General features: G+C 36.7%; 2 protein-coding genes across 10 annotated transcripts in view; both read right to left on the minus strand.

Annotated features, from left to right (window-relative positions):
• LOC145255396 (beta-1,3-galactosyltransferase 1-like) overlaps positions 1–22,204 on the minus strand; it is a 468,791-nt gene that overhangs the window by 168,611 nt on the left and 277,976 nt on the right. The window lies entirely within an intron of this gene.
• Positions 4,340–22,204, minus strand: part of LOC145255364 (ATP-dependent DNA helicase Pif1-like) — a 92,384-nt gene continuing 74,519 nt past the window's right edge. The window contains exon 2 of the mRNA XM_080113946.1: positions 4,340–12,160. The gene's annotated coding sequence lies outside the window, so the exon portion shown is untranslated. The remainder of the gene's footprint in view (positions 12,161–22,204) is intronic.

Below are 22,204 nucleotides of genomic sequence, written 5' to 3' on the forward strand. Positions count from 1 at the left end.
GAAGGCACATCTCGTCATACGAAGTCACTTTTGGAAAGCAACTTCAGGTTTTTCGTCACTCATTCGCTAATCCATGTTTTGTCTGCTTCGATATTTTCTATCAGATACATTTAATGGTAACTTGTATTAGCGCCAGCATCACATTTAATTAGCAATCTAATTTAACTCCGCTCCAAGAAGTTAGGCTCAAGGTCAGGTGCGAGTTAGATGAAAGCTTTATGAAACCAACTGGATTCGAACTTAGTGCATTCACGTTTTCAGTCAGCATTGTTAAATCACTTACCCGTGTGTGTGTGTGTGTGTTATGATGTCTAAGTAAATTAATAGGCAAATTATATTTCAAGCTTATACCCTCATACCCACTGCTTGTTTCGTATTATAGTACGGGACATACGGAGAAAAGCTATAGACATCTGTAACTACAAAGGTCATTTACAAAGAGAAGGGTGCTTTTTAGGGTCATTCCATTATTTATGACATTCAACCCTTTTTCATAGCTTAGTTTTGTTGATAGATTTGTAGTAGATAAGAGACAAACGGACACCTTTTCTGTTCGTTTAAGTTATTCTTTCCATTACACTTCCTCATCCTGTACTGAGTGGAAATAGGATGTACTCAAATCATTTTTTTAAAATTATTATTTCCGACGTCCACATAATCACGGCAGGCAACAACGAAATAAAAACAGTCTCCCATGCAAGTGTGAACTTTATATTTCTCAACCAATGATGATTCCCGTTTGTTTGGAAACGTGTTCTACTGAAGTCCAAATGAATTAGCCGATTCCAACACAAACAGTTCTTTTGGTTCATACAGTCACTCACAAATAACCAGTTAAACGTTCTGGGCCCACCGAAGAAACAATACGTGTGCCACATTGAAAACACCTTAATTACTAACGATGAAAGTGAAAACATACAATGAAACGCCAGAAAAAAAATAAAGCAAACAAACAACAAAACAAACAACAAAACAAACAACAAAACAAACAACAAAACAAACAACAAAACAAACAACAAAACAAACAACAAAACAAACAACAAAACAAACAACAAAACAAACAACAAAACAAACAACAAAACAAACAACAAAACAAACAACAAAACAAACAACAAAACAAACAACAAAACAAACAACAAAACAAACAACAAAACAAACAACAAAACAAACACAAAACAAACACAAAACAAACACAAAACAAACACAAAACAAACACAAACACAAACAAACACAAAACAAAACAAACACAAAACAAACAACTTTGTAAGTTTTGTGTCTTTAAAACATTCTAGGAAACTGGATTATTTTATTGATGCTCAACCATTCATATCCATTCCGCCACACACACACACACACACACACACACACACACACACACACACACACACACACACACACTTCGGGCATTTAACACAAAACATTTTCTCGCACTGATTATCGTTTATGCATCTGTAAATTTGTAAACCTAAAATTGTTTTGTTCGTAACGATGCTTTTATGGTTTGTACTATTTATACGCGACCAAGTAAGGCACGACAACTGCTTTCATCGATTCGTTTATTTGCGCGATTTATGCACGTCATCCAAAAAACCTGCGACAACGGACAACAACCAGGCACGGCCACTGGTTGCCGCCGATTCTATAATCAAGCAATCTCGGCACGTAAACAACGAAACTGATTTAGTCAGAATATTCAACCATTAAATTAGATGAAGTAGAATTTATTTTTGGCAAAACCTCAAAAGATACTTGTCAAATATAAACTACTAGTAGGGAGACCCGACGTTTCCCGGGATTGAATGAGGATCAAATTTTCTATCCTCCCATACTTTTGTCATCGAAATTGTTTAAATCCCATACCAAATCGATTGATTGCCTGCTCAAGTTAGGGATCCCCCCCCTCCCGGCAGTGTACTGAGATGAAGCTTCACATACCTCCTCGCAGTGACTTAGTCATCAATACATTGTAGTCTACATTGCAATGTAGAGCATCTACAGTTGATTTTATAAATGTATCTAAATAATGGCTTCACTTAAAATTTTAATTACAAAAATCAAGTATCAGTTTATTTGTGCTCTAAAACCCATTTTGAACGCGGCCCCTATCTTAAAAAAGAGCCTGTTGATTTTATATGGCGAGCCTTTCCGCTTGTGCTGTGATATAACTTCTCAAATTCACTTGTGATGTTCGATTGTATAAAAGTGTTAACTTAGCTCAAAATCGGACTGGTTTAATCGATTTTTTCGATTTGTCGATTTCCTATACTTATTAAACGTATTTCTATACAAAAACCTACCTAAGAGCACTCCCAGACACATCAAGTACCTCGTGTGACATTAAAATAAAGCTCCATAGGGAAAGACCTTGCACACACTATGTTCTTTTTCATAGACTTTTAATGAAAAAATATTTTTTTTTAAACAAATCTGCATAAAATAAAATTAGAATCGTATTTACGGTAGTTGAAACAAACAAAAATAGAATAAACACTATTTTAATTTTTATAAACCCTTAGAGTTTTCAACAAGTGCCAAATTTTACAACACTTTTCAAAATAAAATCTAATCGCCCGAGAACCAATTTAACTTGATATATTAAACAAACAAACAAACAAAAAAACAACAAATACCCGGTGCAAATTGATTTTCAAATTTTGGATTCATAATTTTGTTATAAAAGTGGCCTAATTAGGAAACCATGACAATTACTGAAAATTGGCATATATTCTAACGATCATATATATATATATATATATATATATATATATATATATATATATATATATAATGACGTTGTATATGTGCAGAACGGTCTGCCAAACTGCCAATTTATGGTGTACAGACTTGAAACTTGAGATATAGAAGATTTGGACCAATAGAACAAATTCCGTTTGGTTTTTGGCCGGTAAAAATAGGCGCTAAGGGGGTTAAATTTAAAAAAAAAAAAAAAAAAAAAAAAAAGGAACTTGACAGGTGTAAGTTAACTGGTACGCATGCGTAGATATACATTTATACGGTAAAGCTGGTTAATTTTTAAAGTTCTAGTATCCATCTGTTAGCTCGGACCGTAACGAATAAGGCTGGGGCACTTAAGGTTTTGATTTCGATTGTAGTTGATGGTACCCAATTTTCTTTAACTTTTGAAATCGCTACTAATATATATATATATATATATATATATGAGTATTGCTTTATAATATGAAATCCAGAATTCAAATGTAAGCATATTTTACGACCGGCCCATGCCGGGTGGCCACTTCTATATATTAGGTATACTATAATAATCAATAGAGAATTCGCTTCATAATAAATACGAAGTCTGCATAAATTAAAACAAAGCGTATTTTATGACTGGAGGAACACCGGGCGGCCTGCTAATGTGATTATATACGAGATGCAAAAGTCTTATATTTATCGCATTTATATAAATATCAAAACAGGTTATATAAACCAATAACAGAATTTTGAAATATTTTAAGACAACCATTTGAATTCCTGATTTATGGACACATATTTAAACAGCCAATAAAATAAGATGTTATTCATTTCTAATTTTGTCCTGTTTTCTCTATACATGCGCAATAGTTTTGTCGTTATAAGCGAAAAGGAAAGGGGAAATAATGGCGGACTAGCCGTATGTCCCCAGTTAACTACGCCGTATTTGGTTTTGCTTTTGTGTTAATTTCTATGGTTTGAAACAAGTTTTCGCGTATAGTATAACGTCTGTTATCGAATGCCGAAACAGATACAACACTGATCGGAGTAAAAAAATGACAACTATTTTATGACTGATTAAAAAAAAAAAAAACTGACTTAATTTCTTGTATTGTCTTAATGAGGGAGAGTATTTTAGTGTCGGTTCTGTTGTCATAAGGTCATCTTGAGTTCAACGGCATTCACCCAGGATGGGTTGAGTTTGCACCCAACCCATAGAACACAACGTCCCGGATGAACAAACCACGAACGACAGTTCAGATCTGTCAAGAGTTATAGGCAGCGAGTCCATAGACCAGCAGCGAACACAATTGACCTGTAGATAGGAGGTAGGTTTGATGCCCGCTTTAACAATGTGTATCAATTTCCCCCACTCATCTGTTCCTAAACCTGAACATGGATTACATGAACAAAGCCTCTTAGAACTAAACGCCTGTGGAACTCTTCCATTTTTCTACTTTCCAGCCAATTACAAATGGTCGTCTTATCGCCCAACGTTCACAAGTTTTTGATGAGTCATCCTCTTAATCCAATTTGCCAAATTTCCACTACTAACGATTACTACGATATTGTCCCATTGACTACAGTACACTGACCTTTATCCTCGAGTAACCCCCAGGCCTTGATAAGTGGTGGCCCCTTTGTAAAAAAATCTTCAGGTGGCCCACCCGGGTATTTTTTTACCAACCTTGGCAGTATTCTAGAGCTATTGCTTAGTGAATGAACTGTGTTACCGCACTCAGCGTGGCCGAAACAATGTCTTTTTAAAAGCGCTTGGTCAAGAGGGTGATCCTGCATCGCGTCAAGATTTGTGTATTGGAGACAAAACTTGTGCCAACGGGTCTGAATAATTTGGCGGAGGCAGTATAGGTCAAACACTCAAGCTTTTGAGATTCACAGCTTTCATCAACCAGGTCTTGTAGCCGTAAAGGATTGTCCGAACGCGCGCCTCATAAATCCGAACTTTCGTGCTTATTGTGATCTCGAGACGAGACCTCAAACTGGGTTGCAGGCGACTGAAAACATGTCTGGCATTAATTCGGGTGTCTAGGTCATCGTACTCCTGACGACAAACGTTCAGCCCAGATATTTGAAGCAATTGACCTAGTGTAGGGTTTCCTTATTGAGAATCCCGCGGAGGGGATTGTTTTCGTAGCATGTACCTTCATACAAATCTTAGATGCAAAGTAGTGCATTTTGTGTATGGTGGATTGTATGTCGGCAAAGTTTATTTTTTTCCAGGAAATGTCAGCGTAATCAAGATCAGTAAAGACAAAGTTGCTGCCAACAGATAAACTCGACAAGTGCATTGCGGGCGATCCTGTCAATTGCATAGTTAAACACTGTAGACGAAATGACAACCCTGAATGGAGGCCATAGCAGCGAATTTGTGTGCGCATGGTATCATCTTCCCAGCAAGTAATATTTTTGAAATAGGGTGGGGTAGTGTTTTGATACGTTACTCGCAGACATTATCTCCTTTTCTAACGAAATCCCGCGGTTATACAGCCTATTTGGGGAAGGGATATTTCAGCATATGTGTAAAGTGGCCGTTTTTTTTTTCTTTGGGAGTGGGAAGCATCAAATTTTAAAGTAGATATTAATCTCGGATGCATATGATAGCAGAGCGCGATACCATCGCCCAATTTTTGGATATTTTTTCCAGGTTAAATTCAGATTTTACGATATTTTTTCTTGCATGTAAAGAATGGCTTTCAGAATAACATTTCAACTTTTCGCAGGATTACATTGTCAATAACGAGATTAAATTTAACCCATTTAAAGTTTAAGAAGCAGATTCATATTTTTTTTTTATTATTGAAACAAACCGTTCTGTTTGTAATGTTTACTCTTACAGCTGACCTAAAGCGGTCACTTAAATAGCATTTACATTTGGTAACGCACAGGCAACAAGAATTTGGTTCCCTTTAAGGGACATATGGTGACAAAACTATCGAATCCTAACTCCAGTCTTGCCAACTAAAATACTTTGCCCTGAACTTTACCCCGGATCATACCTTGAAAAATGCCCTGGACCTTCCATCAAATGTTGTGACCTCATTCCCAGGCACAAAATGGGGTGTATTCCGAAAGCCATTTTTAACATGAGGTTGAGTTTAGCAAACGACCAAAACGGCCATATATTAAAGTTTCACGCGGGGGGGGGGTGCATGCTACCAGCGGCAACGCCGGTTAACGGGTCCTACTAGTTATTAGACCGTTTAAATCAAACTTCGATGAATTTTTATTTTGTTTCCACCTGAACATTTTTTAAAATGGTGACCTTTAAAGATTTCACTTATGCTGAAACCGAATACCACATTAAAATTTCCACAAATAAGTAGTTTTCTGGATGTTAACCAATGTAATTTTTTATGTTAAAAAGAAGTAGCCATTGTTGTACACACAAACGCATGCGGCAAAACTATGAGATATGTTGGTACTTTCCATGATCGAAGTGGTTCAGGCTTTATATATTGGTATATCTTGATATATTCACCCCCCCATATTTATATTCGATAACATTTGTGTTTGGTAGAATCCACGAATTATAAAGACCGCCAAACGTGGCTCGAACCTGTGTAATATTGCCAGAGTTGACAGCAGGGATCGGGACATGTTATTCCCTATAATTCGTAAATTCTACTAGGGACACCAATTTTATCGGCCTATAAATGTCTGGATCACTTCGATCATAGAAAGTGCTAACTAGAAATTATTCACAAAGAAAACTCCGTTGACCCAATTGTCCCCTCGATACACACGCAAACCATGTTTCTGTTCCCATTCTAAAAAGAGGAAAGTTGGAAAACTTCTGGAACGCGTATGATGGAATTCACGTGACGAAGAAGGGAAAAAGAGAAGTCTTTCTCCGTATAATAAAAACATTCGTGTATAATATTTGTTTAAATAAAAATTTACATTGTTTAAAATTATCAATAAGTTTTTTTTTTTAAGCAAAATGTTTAAAAATGTTTTATATTGTTTATTTTTGAAAAAGTTCTTATTTAAAACAACTTCTGAAATACCGATATTGTTTACATATTGTTTGCATAATAACATAACGATGATTAAGGGAATTATTCTTTTTAGGTAATATAAAGATCTAAAATATTTTGCCATTCAATCTCGCCTATGTTTTATTTGTAACGCAAACCAATTAAACATTTTTCGGTTTTATTTAAATATATTTTGTTAGGGGTGTGGAGAAATAAAATGTACAGATATTTAAAGTAAAATAAGACGATCCCATAAATTGTCGATTTAAAAAAAGGTTTTATGCCTATTTACGATGTGCAGAAGATTAGAAACCGGAAGTCGTAAACCAGAACTTTTAAAGCTGAAGCTGAGGGACGGTTGTAAATGGTATTTGACTTAACCAAAACCTGAAACTATCTTGCTCATAAACCTTTAACGCTATTTCTATCGACATTTCATTTGATTTATCTTTTTGATACGTGTACTCCCGAAAATAAAACTATTTTTTATTCACTTAAATCAAGACCCAATAGTTTTCCTCGTCTCAATCCAGTTATGTTATGCGTCAAAAGATAGCATTTGATGTCAATGCAATACTTATAGTAAACAATTCGGTTGACACAAGTTGCTATCTATCCTTAGCAAAAGGTAGTACTTCATATTTTTGTGATAACCACGTATATTCCGCTCGATAATATCGCCGATACCCACGCTGTATGACGTAGTCTTCATCTTTTTCCGACTGTATCGCCGTCTCATATTGGCGACTATTGAGGAGGCGCGCACAGAGTAACAAGTATAAAAAAAAGTAAAATCAAACACTCATTCTGCAATATCAGTTGTGTGTGAGTGACACTGACGATCCTCTACACGCTAAGGTCCACATCTGTCGAGACCAGATTTGTCTATCTTGATATATTCACTTCCCCCATATCTCTTCTGAGCCTTCTACTGTCACCATCTCACAACTGTAACTCGTCAACCGTCGCAAATCCAAGACGGTCCGTAAATCATGCCCAACTGTCATAAAACTCGTTGGCACTCCTAAAACTAAAAATATATTGACATTTGTCCCAATCATCGCCACACCTTGACCAACAATCCCACCTCAGCTTCCTTTTGTGTACCTTTATGAACAACTTATACATCTTTTCAACCCCCATTTCCTATTTGTTCACCGATAAACTTATTTTCCTCTGTCATACTTTTTCTTTCTCCTGTTCCCAACACTTAGAAAAGGGACATCGATAGCATCACTTCCACAACCATAACTGAATGCACAGGATCAAATAACTGAACTAGGCATACTAAATTTCAACAATTCTGCTCATGCAAATTTCCAATTAGGGGGTCCTGGAATTTATTTAAAGTCTTATATTCAATTAAAATTAAGGTTTGCCATTAAAATAACAAAGTTAATATAGCAAAAAAAGTCTGTATTTTTATTTTCTGCGCTTTCTGTTGACCTGCGTCTTTAGTTCTGGTTTCGCAACAGAAATAGACATCTTTTAGTTTCACAGAAAGCCTATGGCCGCCATTTTTTTTTAACTGGTGTCAACCGACTTCTCACAGTTAAATACCCGTCATCTATATTATTGGCCTCGAGATTGTTTAAATTTTCTTTTCGTTTGAATGTCATCACTCACCAACCAACCCACCACACTTTCCCTGTATTTGTTTAAATAACGTCTAGCTGTATTCTGGATTGGAAGAAAGAAAATAGAAAGAAAAAAGGTGAATGGATTTCTGATAAATATAATAGCACAGGTGAAGGTTATAGTTTGGGCTTAAATTTGATTTACTTACAAGCTGAGGGAGGGAAGACGATTACGTGCCCACCTAGCCCAACATTTACGAGGTGATGCACAAAATTGGTTGATTTAAGTCATACTTTTTTCTTGTAGAGATTTCAACGTTTTACATATATCATATGGTGTTTTTAATTAGTTTCTCACGGAATTATATTTGACAAGCAATAACTTTTTATTGGTTTTATCAGCAAAAACCATTCTAAACCTACAATTATGTACGCAACAAATGAAAGGATTGCATCGGGCGCCGATATTTACGTGCGTGACAACTTATTGAACGTTAGAATAGATCATTTCAAGATAACATTTATTGGACTGTAAAATGTCATTTTAAAAATAAGTCTTTAAAAAAAAATAAAATAAAACAAAAAACGTAGCAACTGACGAAGGACTTGATACTTTTAAAACTTTCGAAAATGAAGCGTTCCCAAAAGGAGGGCGAAACGTTGAAATACAACTTGGTCTTCCTTTTTCCACTTATCTCAGGATCCTATATTTGTTAAAAACTTGCGGAGAACGCTCTGTTTTACGGTTGTTATAAAAAAATGGAACGGAAATTTAAATTTCGTTTCATTTTAATCTAACTTCATGCGCTCCAAAAATTAAAATATCGAAAGAATAGCTTTCAACCATCGTACTTATATATATATATATATATATATATATATATAAAGTGAAATCTTTATAAAATTATATTAAAACGAAATTTTTAAAAGTAAATTTGGTAATTAAAAATTAATTTTTTTTTTTTTTTTTTTTTTTTTTTTTTTTTTTTTACACAAGTCCAACTCGCCGTTCACACTGAAAATATTGACTTTTATAGATCTTGTATGCTTACAACGAATAAACACCAACCTCTCATGTAAAGAGCTGTTTTCGGAATAAACACTCCCAACCTTGTGAGCATATCTGAAAACCTAGAAAAGTTGAACTGTCGAATGTGAACAGCGAGTTGGACGTAAAATGGAACGAAATTTAAATTTCCATTTCATTTTTAAAACAACTGTAAAACAGAGCGTACTCTGCAAGTTTTACCTCATTTTTTTTTGACAACGTATACTACACTCCTAAAGGATAAAGGAAAAAGTAATGTTCGGGAGGATAGTATCAGTGATATTATGCACTTCTTCCTCCAAAAGATAAACTGATCTAAAAAGGAGATAGTGCACAAGATCAATAGAACAGATACTACATTGAGCATTAAAAAGGTGGTGATAGTATAGTTTCGACTTTAGATACCAAATGTCCATCGGTGGTTCAGTTATGTGTATATAATAAACTAATTCGTTAGGGATTTATGTTTACTAGGAATGGAAGTAGTAAGTTGAGGAACATTTTTATAACTTAAAAGTACATGAAAATTCATACTCTTAATTAAAAAGATTTTGCTAATTCTTTTTCTTAATTAAAAAGATTTTGCTAATTCTTTTTCTTAATTAAAAAGATTTTGCTAATTCTTTTTCTTAATACGTCACTTTGAAAAAAAAATGCCCGTTATTTTTATGGCACTTGAGATTGACTTTTTTCTTTTAATTTTTTCAGTGGGTGTACATCTTTTTCCCTCGGACTCCAAATCAACAAGATTTAAACCATTCTTGTATTGACCTCGTCTCTAGCTACTGCGGTATGAGGGTGGTCCTGTGCAGTTCTAGGTCCAACCTCCCAGAATTTGTCTTCTCTAAAAACAGGCTAGTTAGCTAATTGCATGAGGCGCATCTACCGGGGAATGCCAACTGGATTGTCCCGGCATCCTTTACACATCTCTTCTAGAGTGCTGACTTAAATTCCACTTTACAACCCTTTTGTCACATTTTTCACTGTGAGAACAAGTAGCTTCACCATGAACTTTTTCATTGGTTCTATTTCGCCATTTTTTCTTCATCCCTTGTACCTAAAAGTGCACACTTAAACTGCAAATGGTTATTTTAGGCTCACCAATTTACTCGATCGGGTTATTAGTCGCAGAATTTATTCATAGAAAAATCAAAGCAACTCTTCTATTCGATTTATCAGAAGAGAAGCTTTTGAGAACATCAATACATCACCTGTAAAAATACAAATTCCATCTCCAAGAGTATTAAGTGGACATTGGTTTACATTCAGCAACCTGATTAATTCAGCTTCCTTTATTTTGCCTTTTAATCCTCGTATTCCATGAGCAAGTTTTCTGACAAGGGAAGAAGAATTGCCGTTTTCTGGGTTGGAACTCATCCATTTAACATTGGCTAGTTTTGGACATTGAAGTATTTTCTTTTTTAGCCCTTTACACCAAGTTGCTTTATATCCCGTCTTGAGACACACACACACACTTCCTTACGCGTTGTCTATCAAGAATATCTGGTATACCATGCCACTTAATGCAATAGTACGTTCCTTTATCCCCACCAGATACAAGATATTTTTTATTGGTATGTATGATCCTATAGGTATACGATAAGAAAGGCATCTGGTCGCTTACAGCTGGACTCCGCACATTCGTCATTAAAAAGTAGTATCTCGCCACCTTGACCTTTTGTCAAGGAGCAAAGTGTAATATCAGTTGTTACTACACTTCATATTTTGTCCTTAGTCAGTCAAGGAGAAATATTTTCAGAGTTTTTTTTTTTTTTTTTTTTTCTCAATCAAAAATTCTTTGGGAAGCAGGATTCTTCCTACATTAAAAATGGAATTTGTGTCAAACTGCCCTCGTAGTGGAGGAAGAGTAAGGTAAAAAGTGCAGAATAATTAACAGCTGAAAATGTAAAGCAACTACACTCAGTAGAATTTAATTATCTACCGATCTGTTTACTTCTAACTTGCTGAAACTTTTCATGCGCCGTAAAGACCACCTAAAAATGTAATTAAACAATATAGTCGCCTTACTATTGGTGGGGGGGGGGAGTCTTCATGCATAAAAAGGCAGAAAGAAAACTGACTTATCTTAACAATAATCCGAACTTAGGATTAATGGTAGAACAAATTTTTTAAAATTGTCTCCACGAGTGACTTCTCCATTGATTAAGCAATAGGCTACCCCTTTTTTTTATGTTTATGTATTGTTAAGACCGCTTTGAACGAAATTAAATATAAACGTTTCAAAGCGATAGCATATTAAATTCTGATGCGTTTAACATCAGTTATTTGCTTTTTGTTCAGGATTTAACAGACTTATTTGGCAGCTGTACCGTTCTTGTCCTATTACTGAAGTTGAGCAATATTGAACTTAGTATTTTGATGGGTGGCCATTAGTTTTCAACTGGTTATAAAGTAATATTCTGCAATGCCATTGGCCAGAGTATAGATCTTTCCTTCCACTGAAGCACAATAGAGTTTGTCAATTGTCTACTTCGTCGACTCAACTAGCTGGTCGTCCTACGGAAGTTGCAGTGGTGATGTGTCAGTTGAACTTTCTAAACTATCTTATGCAGCTGTAGCAATGTAACCAAGAGACGACCAGACCGCAAAAAACATTCAACATTAATAGTTCATGCTCTCTTATTCTGTTTCTGTACACGTAGTTACGTGCCACTTCTGGCTTCCTCCCATGACGCAACTTTCTGTACACATAGTTTAAGGTTTACTTCAACTTAATCTTTGCTACTTCCGAATTTTTTAAATTCTCTTTATTAACAAAGTGAAAAATTAAAACTTCTAGCTCTATTGTTTCATTTTATTATATCGCACCCATCTAAATCCCTCATTAGGATAGAATAGACTACTTTTCAAATCTCAGCATTGTAACTTGGCACAGTCTATACATTTCGATCAATATATTTAGCGTTGGTTAACGTCTTTTAGAATTAAGTTTGTGGATAAAATCTCGTCGAAACCTATAAAAACTCGCTTAAATCTAAACTCTTCGCTGGATCTAGGTCACTCCAATAATAGTAACCTCGCACCAATGAATCCAACTGTATATAAAATTACAAAGACTAAAGTACATCGAAGAATGTTTATAAATATTTATTATCAAAGCATGTCTTAAGATACAAAAGTCCATTGTTTCACGAAACACCATGCGTCAAAACAGCTGAACCAAATAGAATAAAGAAAGAACAAACATACAAAAGAAAATTAACATATCGAACACCTATTGAACCGTAGCATTAACAAAAACAAAACTATCAGACAAATCTTGACCTGCTGTAACCGGGAATATTGAAGTAATAACGTCTTTTGACATAACATTTCTATTCAAAACATGAATTACATTTATCTATTATATAAAAGAAACTTGTGTGCGTTCGTTTGTTCCTATGGACTTCTGAATGACTGGGCCGATTTTTTTTTTTTGGGGGGGGAGGGAATTTCACACATCTGTACTTAATGTTCCTGGCAGTGTTCTTAGAAGTTTTGTATCGGAAGGTCTTCGATTTATCAATAATCGGGAAAACCCCGATAAAAGGAACAGGCGATTTTGACTAAAGTTAACGCCTTATACAGCCTAACATAAGTGCATTTGAGAAAGTTTATTACCGCACAATAAAGGAGGCCTGGCATATAAAAATCTACAGTAGATTTTTGATATGACAGAAGCGCGTTCGAAATGAATGTTTGTTTCGAACAATTGTATCATGACACTTGACTTTTATTTTAAACTAATTCAAGCCATATAAAAATTTTATAAAAACAGTGTTATCTGCAATGCAAACTATAATTTATTGTGCACCGCGATGGGTCCCCAACTAGAGCATGCAATTAATCGATTTGATTGAAAAAAAAACAAAACAAAAAAAAACAAAACAAAAAAAACAAAACAAAACAAAGTCGATTTCATCGATTTTGATCACAATAAAATATGGAAAGGTGAAACATTCGTTAATCATTATTTAATCCTGGGCAATATTTGGTCTCCCTGTCAGTTTAAGTAATAGTTTTGATAGAATCGAAAGTCTTCATCTTATTTTAGCAGGTCTTGTGCTCTGTCGGTCTGGGGTTAAGATTCTGTGCAGTTGTAACAAGTCCACTTTCCTAGCTTTTTCCTTGTCACTTAAAAGGGATTATTTTATTGCTAATCGTCCGAGGCTTCCCTACTGAGAGTACCAATGGGCTGCAGAGGCAATTTTTGTTCAGCGAGTGCGTTCTATCTATGGCGCTGTCTTTTCAGATGACTTTCCCTAGCTTGGATCACATCTTACCGCAAGAAGGAAGCATAACAAAGAATCGATTCACAGAATCCAAACTTGGCGGAACTCTTCAGTATTCTTTTCACTGTAGCATGCATCTGTGGATGTAACACAAAAAGAAAGGGAAGAAATGGAGAGATAGTAAAGTGACTCCTATAACAGTCTTCAAGGGCTCTCCGACAACCGTCGGTCTACGTTCTTCCCGTGGTCTACTTTTATGCAGTCGAGCAGCGAGATTTTGGATCACTTTGCAAGATCGCTAGTTATACAAGTTGTGGGCAACGGCATCTTGCCCCCTCCCCTTCGGTTGCTTTATTTCACACTAGCGGGGGTACCCGGCGTTGCCCGAGTGTTTGTTTCCGGGACGGGGGGGGGGGAGTTTTAAAAATGTTATGGTAGGTAAGTAGGAAGGATCAAACCCGGAGTCATGAGTAAAAGTAGGAAAATAAAGTGTGAAAAAAAAAAAAAAAACATCTGCAACGTTAACAGTTCGGCCACCAAGAAAAGTCCATTCCAGTTGTTTAGGAAAAAAAAAAAAAAAAAACGACTACGGTAGGTCGGCGCGAACGTGAAAATATGTGAATTGTCCAGCACGCTAACCACTACGCCACAGAGCACTGCAGCTTAGTTTAGTGATTTTAAATAACTTCACATGAAAGAACTACGAAGCCAAACCGGTGTTCTCTTAACTGTTCCTTGTGAACGATCCCCAAACGGTGTTAAGTGGTGGCAGGGGGAGGAGGAATTTATTAGAGAGAAAATATTTTACCACTTCCATTGATCTTAACCGATTTTGGCCGTGACTTCTCAGCAGAAAAAGTATAGAAATCTAAGATTATCGAGGAATTTGAGAAATAATAAGCCTATAACACACCTCAGATATTGTTCTGCCGTTTGTGCATATTATATTTGCATGAAATATCTTGATTTTTAATCCTATTAATGTCAAAATCAGACGGGGAAAAATGAGTTCATTTTATTTATATAGAAGAATAGATAGAAGATAGAGAAGAGATTGCGCATACAAAACGGACGCTTTAACGGCAAACCATTTTCTTGGTTTCCACAATTTTTCCTACAATGGAAAATAGCAACATTATCAAAACGCATAAATCAACTTTATTCACGGCCTAACAGAATATTAAAAGTTAAGGAAATAGTTTGGAAAAATTCAAAAGGATCTAACCGAAAAGATTTTTTTATGCGGACTTTCGAAAGAGTTCATGAAACTAAGCTGTTACTTTAGTTAGTAGTCCATGAAAGACTTGATTCTGCCAAGATTCCAGTAGCCAAAATATTACGCACAGAATTTGTTTTCCCCCACGTGAAATATACGTAGCAGTTAGTAACAGTACTGTGAATAACAAGTTTCTCTTGCAAGTGGCTAAAACGTTTGGGTTCTCGCTTGTACAATCAATGCGAATAAGTGCTCGGCTTCCACGGAAACTGTTCGTAGATAGGAAACTTGATTTGCAATTTTAATTTCTTTCAAGATGAGCATTCACTTATTTTGAGGTGCGCTTCTTATTTCTATCCGAACTTTCAGTCAATGAAGGGGAAGCCCTTCTAGACTAACGCAATTTTCAATTTTTGCCTAAATCCAGAGTGCCTCTTTCTGGGGAGCTGGATTTTCCTCCACATTAAAAACGACCTTGTGTCAAATTTTGCACTCATGTGGAAGCAAATATGGTATTTGTTTCAGAATGATTCATGCGCGCCGTTCGTTTCAAAAGGAGGAGAGAAGTGGGAGAGAAGGAGACGACCAGAACAAAAAACTCAAAATTGGCTATTAAGAATGAAATACAGATATTGGAGGACTAAGATGACAAATGCCGAGAATCGAACTGGGTTGGCTATATCTCTAGAAAGACGACCAGACCGCAGAAAACATTCAACATTAATAGTTCATGCCCTCTTGTTCTGTTTCTGTACACGTAGTTACGTGCCACTTCTGGCTTCCTCCCATGACGCAACTTCCTGTACATATAGTTTAAGCTTTCTATAGATTAGGTTTTAAGTTTTTTTAATAGCATCATTGAATAACAGATTTACATACCAAGTTGTATAGTTTTGTTTTACGAGATGTCAACCATAATCAAGTCTTAAATAATTTTGGTAAAATTCTCATCAAAATCGTTAATATATTTAAATATTTAGATTACTTGATTTTAAAATCATTAGATATTATTCAAACTATAGATTATATTTAATGCAGATGTGCAACCTTCAAAAAGGTACTGCCACGAAATAGAGATAAGAGTAACTGGTTTTACCTTCGTCTAATGTATAACTTTCATTCTCGGGTAACTCAGCGGCATTCAAAATTTTATAGAAAGGTAACGTTACACTTGGACCAATCAGCCAGCAAGCGGGACTAATTATAGGCAGGTTGAACCAGTTTCCCCTCTAAGTAAGTGGGGAATTCACAAGCGGTTTCCAGTCGCATGTATATCTGTCAGGGGAGATGACAACGTTAAGTTTTACAGTTCTTGCAGGGAGGTGTTGACGTCCTCCTACATGTAGCGCCTGTTCCCCCCCCAAAAATCGTAAAACATCTGGTGCTGACCAGGCTCAAATTGCTTAACTTTGGCGATTTAACAAGAATCGTTGTGTCAACGGGATTATGCTGTAGAAACTCGGCAAGGTGTAGCGACTATTAGCATTCCTGATATTTGATAAGTTGTAGATTCAAATATTTTGGCGAAAAGCGGGAGGCGGCTAATGGGTCAGTTCTTTCACAAGAATTCTTGAAGACTGGTACCATAGAAGCGGTTTTCCAGCAGTCAGGGAAGCAAGATTCGTTAAGGCATTTATTGTAAAGTTTGAAGAGAACTAGAGCAACCTCAGCAGAGCATTTTTTTAATAGCACAGCCGGGATGAGGTAGAGTCCACATGCTTTTGAGGTGTCTAAATTTTTTATGATACCATGTACCTGAGAAGGGGTGATTTTCAGGTCGTCTAGTGTGGCGTCTGTCCACAAAGGAAAGTCGGGAAGGGAGTGGTGTGCCGGGTCCAGTGTGAAGTTTGAGAACCGACTGGCAAGCAGATAAGCCTTGTCGGTTGCCGTGCAAGCAACCTCATGATTGATAGTGGGGGAATAGTTGACTGTCCATTATTTACAACACTGTTGTAGATTTTCCAGAAATCACGGGTTCCGAATTTCTGTGCTTCGATGCGTTTTCTGGTGGTTTCAGTGTAATCTGCATTAGCTGTAGCTATTACCCTTACAATTATTTCTAGCTTCTATATATTTCTGTCTGTTGATACTGGACTTTGGCCGGTTGAATCTGCGGAAAGCATGCTGCCTTTGAGCAATGACAGCTGCACAAGCAGAAGTAAACCATTGGGGAGAGTTGGGTTTGCTATACAATTTTCGTGTGGGAACATGTGCTTCGATTGCAGTTTTGAACCATTTAGTGGTCTCATTTTCACCCTGTTCCGCTGGAAGAGAAGATATTTTGTCATGGGGCATCTCTGACAAGTTCCCTGATGGCTTCCCAGTCAGCCTTTTTGCAATATCTCGTTGTTTTAAGCAGTAGGTCTTCAGTTTTAGAGCGAGAATTTAAGGTAATTTCGACTATTATCACAGCGTGATCAGCATTCTCTAGTGGGCTGTGGGATTTGTTGTACATTTCTGTTGTCAGAAATAGATCTAGAAGTGAGGCATGTTAATCTTGCTGGTCTGGGAAATGTGTCGGAAATGTAACCGTCCGAGATAGGGAACGAGATATAGAGAAGCTATGCGTTGTGCTACCAGCTGCGTCTGTGTAATTAGAGAATCGAAGCCAGTTACTGTGGTGGACATTGAAGTCACCAAATACATGTACTTGGGCGCTAGTATCGAGGGAAAGTGCTGCATCTATGCTGTCAGAGACTGTTTATTAGGGTATAGGGTACAGTCCTGGGTTGAGGGAGAGCGGTAGAGAAAATACAAGTAGCTAATATTATGTTGCATGTTTAGCCTGAAGCACATGAAGGCCTGGTCGTCCGATTCTAGTTTTGTTTCTCTAGTAAGAGAGAGGATGTTACGAATATAGACTCCAAGCCCATGCACATGTCTGTCCGAGTCCTTACGGCAGAGTGGAAGATAACAGGCATGTTAGTGGTTAGTGGGAATGGAGGAGTATAGTTTAGTTTCATTTAATGCTAAGATATCCGGGGTGTTTACAAAGAGAAATGATTCAACATCATCTAAGTTCTAAGTCCGCGGATATTCGTGAATGCAAGCCTCAAGGGAGGAGGCAGGTTGGTTTTCTTTGAGTTTGGTCCTGGTTTAAACGTAACTTTTGCTTGAGCTGTCATTTAATTTAATTTAAAAGTTTCAATTAGGGTGAGTGAGGGGTGCTGGACAAGTGGTTATGCAGAATAACCGACATGCAATACAAGTAGACCATCAGCTGTCCTCACCCACAGGATTGTGGCCTCAGAAAAGCCCACCGAGGATGAGTGTAGGGTCCCTTTCCATGCGCGACATGACATTACAATCATCCCAATATTATACAACTGTTGATGGCTCTAAGCGCTACCAAAGAGTTAGGGCTCCTGTGCTATCAGTCGGAAACCGCAGCCAGGAACTGTCAATCGGGTACCCACAACCCATTAGACAAAGTCAGCCCAGTCCAACCGTACAGGAATATATGGTACTGAAGCACCCCCTCAGTGTCCAATTTAAGGGGATAGGATGTGGCGGGAGCGGAGGAAAACGGCGTTCATTGCCCTACTCAGGAAACAAGATCACCACTGGGTGATTCTGACGAGTCCATGCGATAGCACCTCCACGCCTGGCTAATAGGCAAGGAAGGAGTATGAAAGCCGTGCGATAGAGCCTATCTCCTTAAGCAGTTTAGGTTTGCCAACTGGTAATTTGTTTGAGTCACCAGCTCTAGGAAGGTTGTCGTCCGGGACTGAAGAAGCCTCCCTCCCCTAGGTTTAGCTTCAGAGTTTTCGTTCTCCTAGACGGATGACCTGGGAAGATCTACGGGTTCATCAGCACAGAGAGGGTTCGCCCCGCGCCTGGGTCCTAATCCAGGTATTTCTGCGACCCCGCATGGCTAGTTAATATTAATCGGTTATTTAGGTTAATATCTACTGAAAAATTACTCATTTTCATTGTTAATGGAAAAGGGCATAAGTAGAAATTCATGCAGTGGAAGCAACTAAATTTGCAACAGCATTGGTTTGAGAAAGAGTTAATGTATGGTTAGATATAGTTTTGTTTAGGAATAGGATAACATGTTAAAGTATGATCTACTTAATATCAGAAATTAAAAGTTGGTGCCCAAACTGAGTATTTAATACGACTGAAAGATATATGCTCAATAGATACAAGAGACATTTGATTTGGAGTACAGTTCAGTACAGGTATACTTGAAAGATATAAGTTATGACGTTTTCTGTGAGTATAATTAAGTATATAGATGGATGGGTAAGTGGCACGTTTTTAGTATATACGAATGCATGGAATTTTAGGCATTGAGTATGTTGTCTTCAGACCCCTAACGAACGAAGATGGCTTCGCCTTTCTTTTAAAATCCGGAAGTTTGTATTACAATGAGTATCTGTTCAGTTTGTGTATTAATTATTGCAATACTATCTCCTATCAAAAGGAAAGATAATAAGGGTTGCTGTTCATTATAGATCACTTTAAATCTATGTATAAGACTATGGCTAGTAAGTATTTACTTTAAAGCTTAGCTATGAGATAAGAGTATAATCTAAAGCATGCCTTAGAAATATTTAGGCGTTAATGTGTATCGATTACGAAAAGTCAGTCTACTAAGGTTAAGAGTTGAGAGCTAGGACCCCTGTAAGTTACGTGCAATGGATTAGATTTACTGGCAACTTGGGAAATAGAGCAATTGGTTAGTTAGTGATCAGGAGAGAGGATTTAAATAACAGTACAGTATAATTACACGTTAGGGTATAGCGTTTAGGGTAGAGTTAAAAAGAAAAAAAAAGTTTGTCATGGAGGTAAAGTATCTATAAAAATATACGTAGCATACTAGCAGCGGTATTTTTACGGTTTTGAGAGAAATTATAGGTACATTTCGTGGAGCACTTCACGGGAGTCTGATATTGTAACTGTGTATCTAATTTTTTAAAAAGTAGTTGAATAGAGTATTGTGAGGTGTTCATCTTAGCTTAGGGATAGAATGAAAATTTAAGGTAAAATTCAAAGCGATATAAGGAATTAAATGAGAATTAGATGTATCATCACATCACTGGATGTTGAGCTGATCGGGAAATGTTTTTGTATCTATTCAGAAAATAACTTAGTGGTATAAGATTTGAGGAATTAACAGTACGAGGATACTGAAAGTAAGTTGTGAGGATCCAGTATTGGCGATTAGATATAGGCAGCAAGATGGCCATAGTACTGCTTAAGTTCTACCCTCTAACTGAAAAGGAAATCCGTTTGTAATGTGGTTGGCTAATTTGACAAGAAAAGCGTGCAATGGACAGAGCTTAGTTTTTAACATCGTTTTACAAACAATTGTACAAGGAGTCCCTCTTCCTGGTGTTTCGATGAAGTGACGGATCAAAAGCAGAGGTGTTATAACTAGGAAGACACACATCAAGAATAGGTGTCCGGAAAGGAGATGTTTTTTTTAGCGCCTTACCATGGCTGATTATATTAAGTATCATACTTAAAGTTTTTCTGTCATTTAAATAAGCTAGCATAAACTCTGCGGATCCCCCCTACCACATCAATGTAGCATGGCAAAAGTTTAGTCATAATTGTTTTAAAAGAAGTGAAGTAAGACTGGTTAAGATATGTCTGAGAAATAACAAAATAGAATAAAACTAGAGAATGGTATATACATACGAGAAAATGTTAAATTTAGATTTGGCTTTGCCGGGCTTGGGGGAGAAGGGCAAAAAAGTTTCTTTGACAAAATCCGCTGTATAAATAGCAGTTCAGCTCGGCTTTGCTCGGGCTCTATGTACTGTTCATAACTTTATGTGCATATGTATATAAAGTTTAACTCCTGTCCAAGTAACCTACATCTAAAATTTCAAGTGTTTACCAAACTCCTCCGCCAGTTTTGGGTCTAGAGTTTTCAAAGGTCAAATCGTTGAACTTTAACAAAATTTCTGTTCGAAAACAGATTAAAGATTCCCAAATCTCAATACCACTTTTGTCAAATCTCGAGTATGTAGACTGAAAATTGACAGAGTTATTTGGTAGGGAAATGTACAGGCAATTCCACTTTTATAAGATATACTAGCATTTCAGCCCGGCGTTACCCGGGTGTTTGAAGGTGTATGCTGAGTAAAAAAAAAAAAAAAAAAAAAATTTAATTTTTTTTTGACCCCTATTATGACCCCTTAAAATTTATTGTTTTGGGTTCAAATCAAGTTATTAAGTTAGATCCATGTCCAAGGAACCTATATCTAAAATTTCATGTGTTTAGACCCAAAATTGTCGGAGGAGTTTGGTAGAGTTCTCAAACGTCAAATCGTTGAACTTTGACCCCTTCAAAGCCAAATTTCTGGGCAAAAACCGATCACATTTTCCCAAATCTCAGTACCATGTATATCAAATTTCGAGTCTGTAGACTTCAAACTGACAGAGTTATTGCATAGGAAAGTGTACACACACGTTCACTTTTATAGATATACTAGCAATGGGTGCCCGGCGTGGCCCGGATGTTTGGAGGTGTATGCTGAGCAAAAAAAAAAAAAAAAAGAAAAAAAAGGGTAATTTAACTTTGACCCCTTAATATTTATTGTTTTGGGCTCTAATCAAGTTATTAAGTTAATCCATGTCCAAGGAAACAATAACTAAAATGTCAAGTGTTTAGAGCCAAAATTGTCGGAGGAGTTTGGTAGAGTTCTCAAATGTCAAATCGTTGAAATTTGACCCCTTAACAGCGAAATTTCTGGCCAAAACCCGATCACAACGATTTTCCCAAATCTCAGTACCCTGTATATCAAATTTCGAGTGTGTAGACTAAAAATTGACGGAGTTATTGCGTAGGGAAATATACACAGACACGTTCACTTTTATAGACATATAGATATATATTCAACTAGCGAGGGGAACCCGGCGTTGCATGGGTTTTTGGAGGGGTGGGGTGGGGGGCTGGAAAAAAGTAAGTCTGAGGATCAAACCCGAACCGTTGAGGCAAAGTTGTAAATTAAAGTGTGAGAAAAAAAAAAACCAAAACAAAACAAAAACAAAACAAAAAAAAAACAAAAAAAAAAAACCCGTGCGACGTTAACGATTGCCCCCATCGCAAGATGCTAACGGAAACACGTTTGAATTTATTTAATTACTTGGATTTGGCAAGTGCCCGTTTTAATGAGGTCAAGTTTGACTGCGGGATAGTATTTACTGCGGTAACGCTTCCCAAGATGTTATAGGAAAAAGACTAACACACATGCGGCGAGCGACAAATGTTGAATATTTATCTTCCCGAAATCGAGCAAATTAAACAGACAGGCGAGCTTCGTTGTTAACTGTGAGATTACGATTTATATGTGATATAAAAAGTTTTAAAAAGTTGTGAACCGACCGACCTCTTCTCTGAAAAAGCCTTTTGTAGACATACAGAAAAAGCGAACACACATTTTCGCTTTTATATTATTAGA

This window comes from Euprymna scolopes, chromosome 3, assembly GCF_053919585.1.
Source record: "Euprymna scolopes isolate OS-2025 chromosome 3, ASM5391958v1, whole genome shotgun sequence".
In the NCBI taxonomy this organism is placed as follows: domain Eukaryota; kingdom Metazoa; phylum Mollusca; class Cephalopoda; order Sepiida; family Sepiolidae; genus Euprymna; species Euprymna scolopes.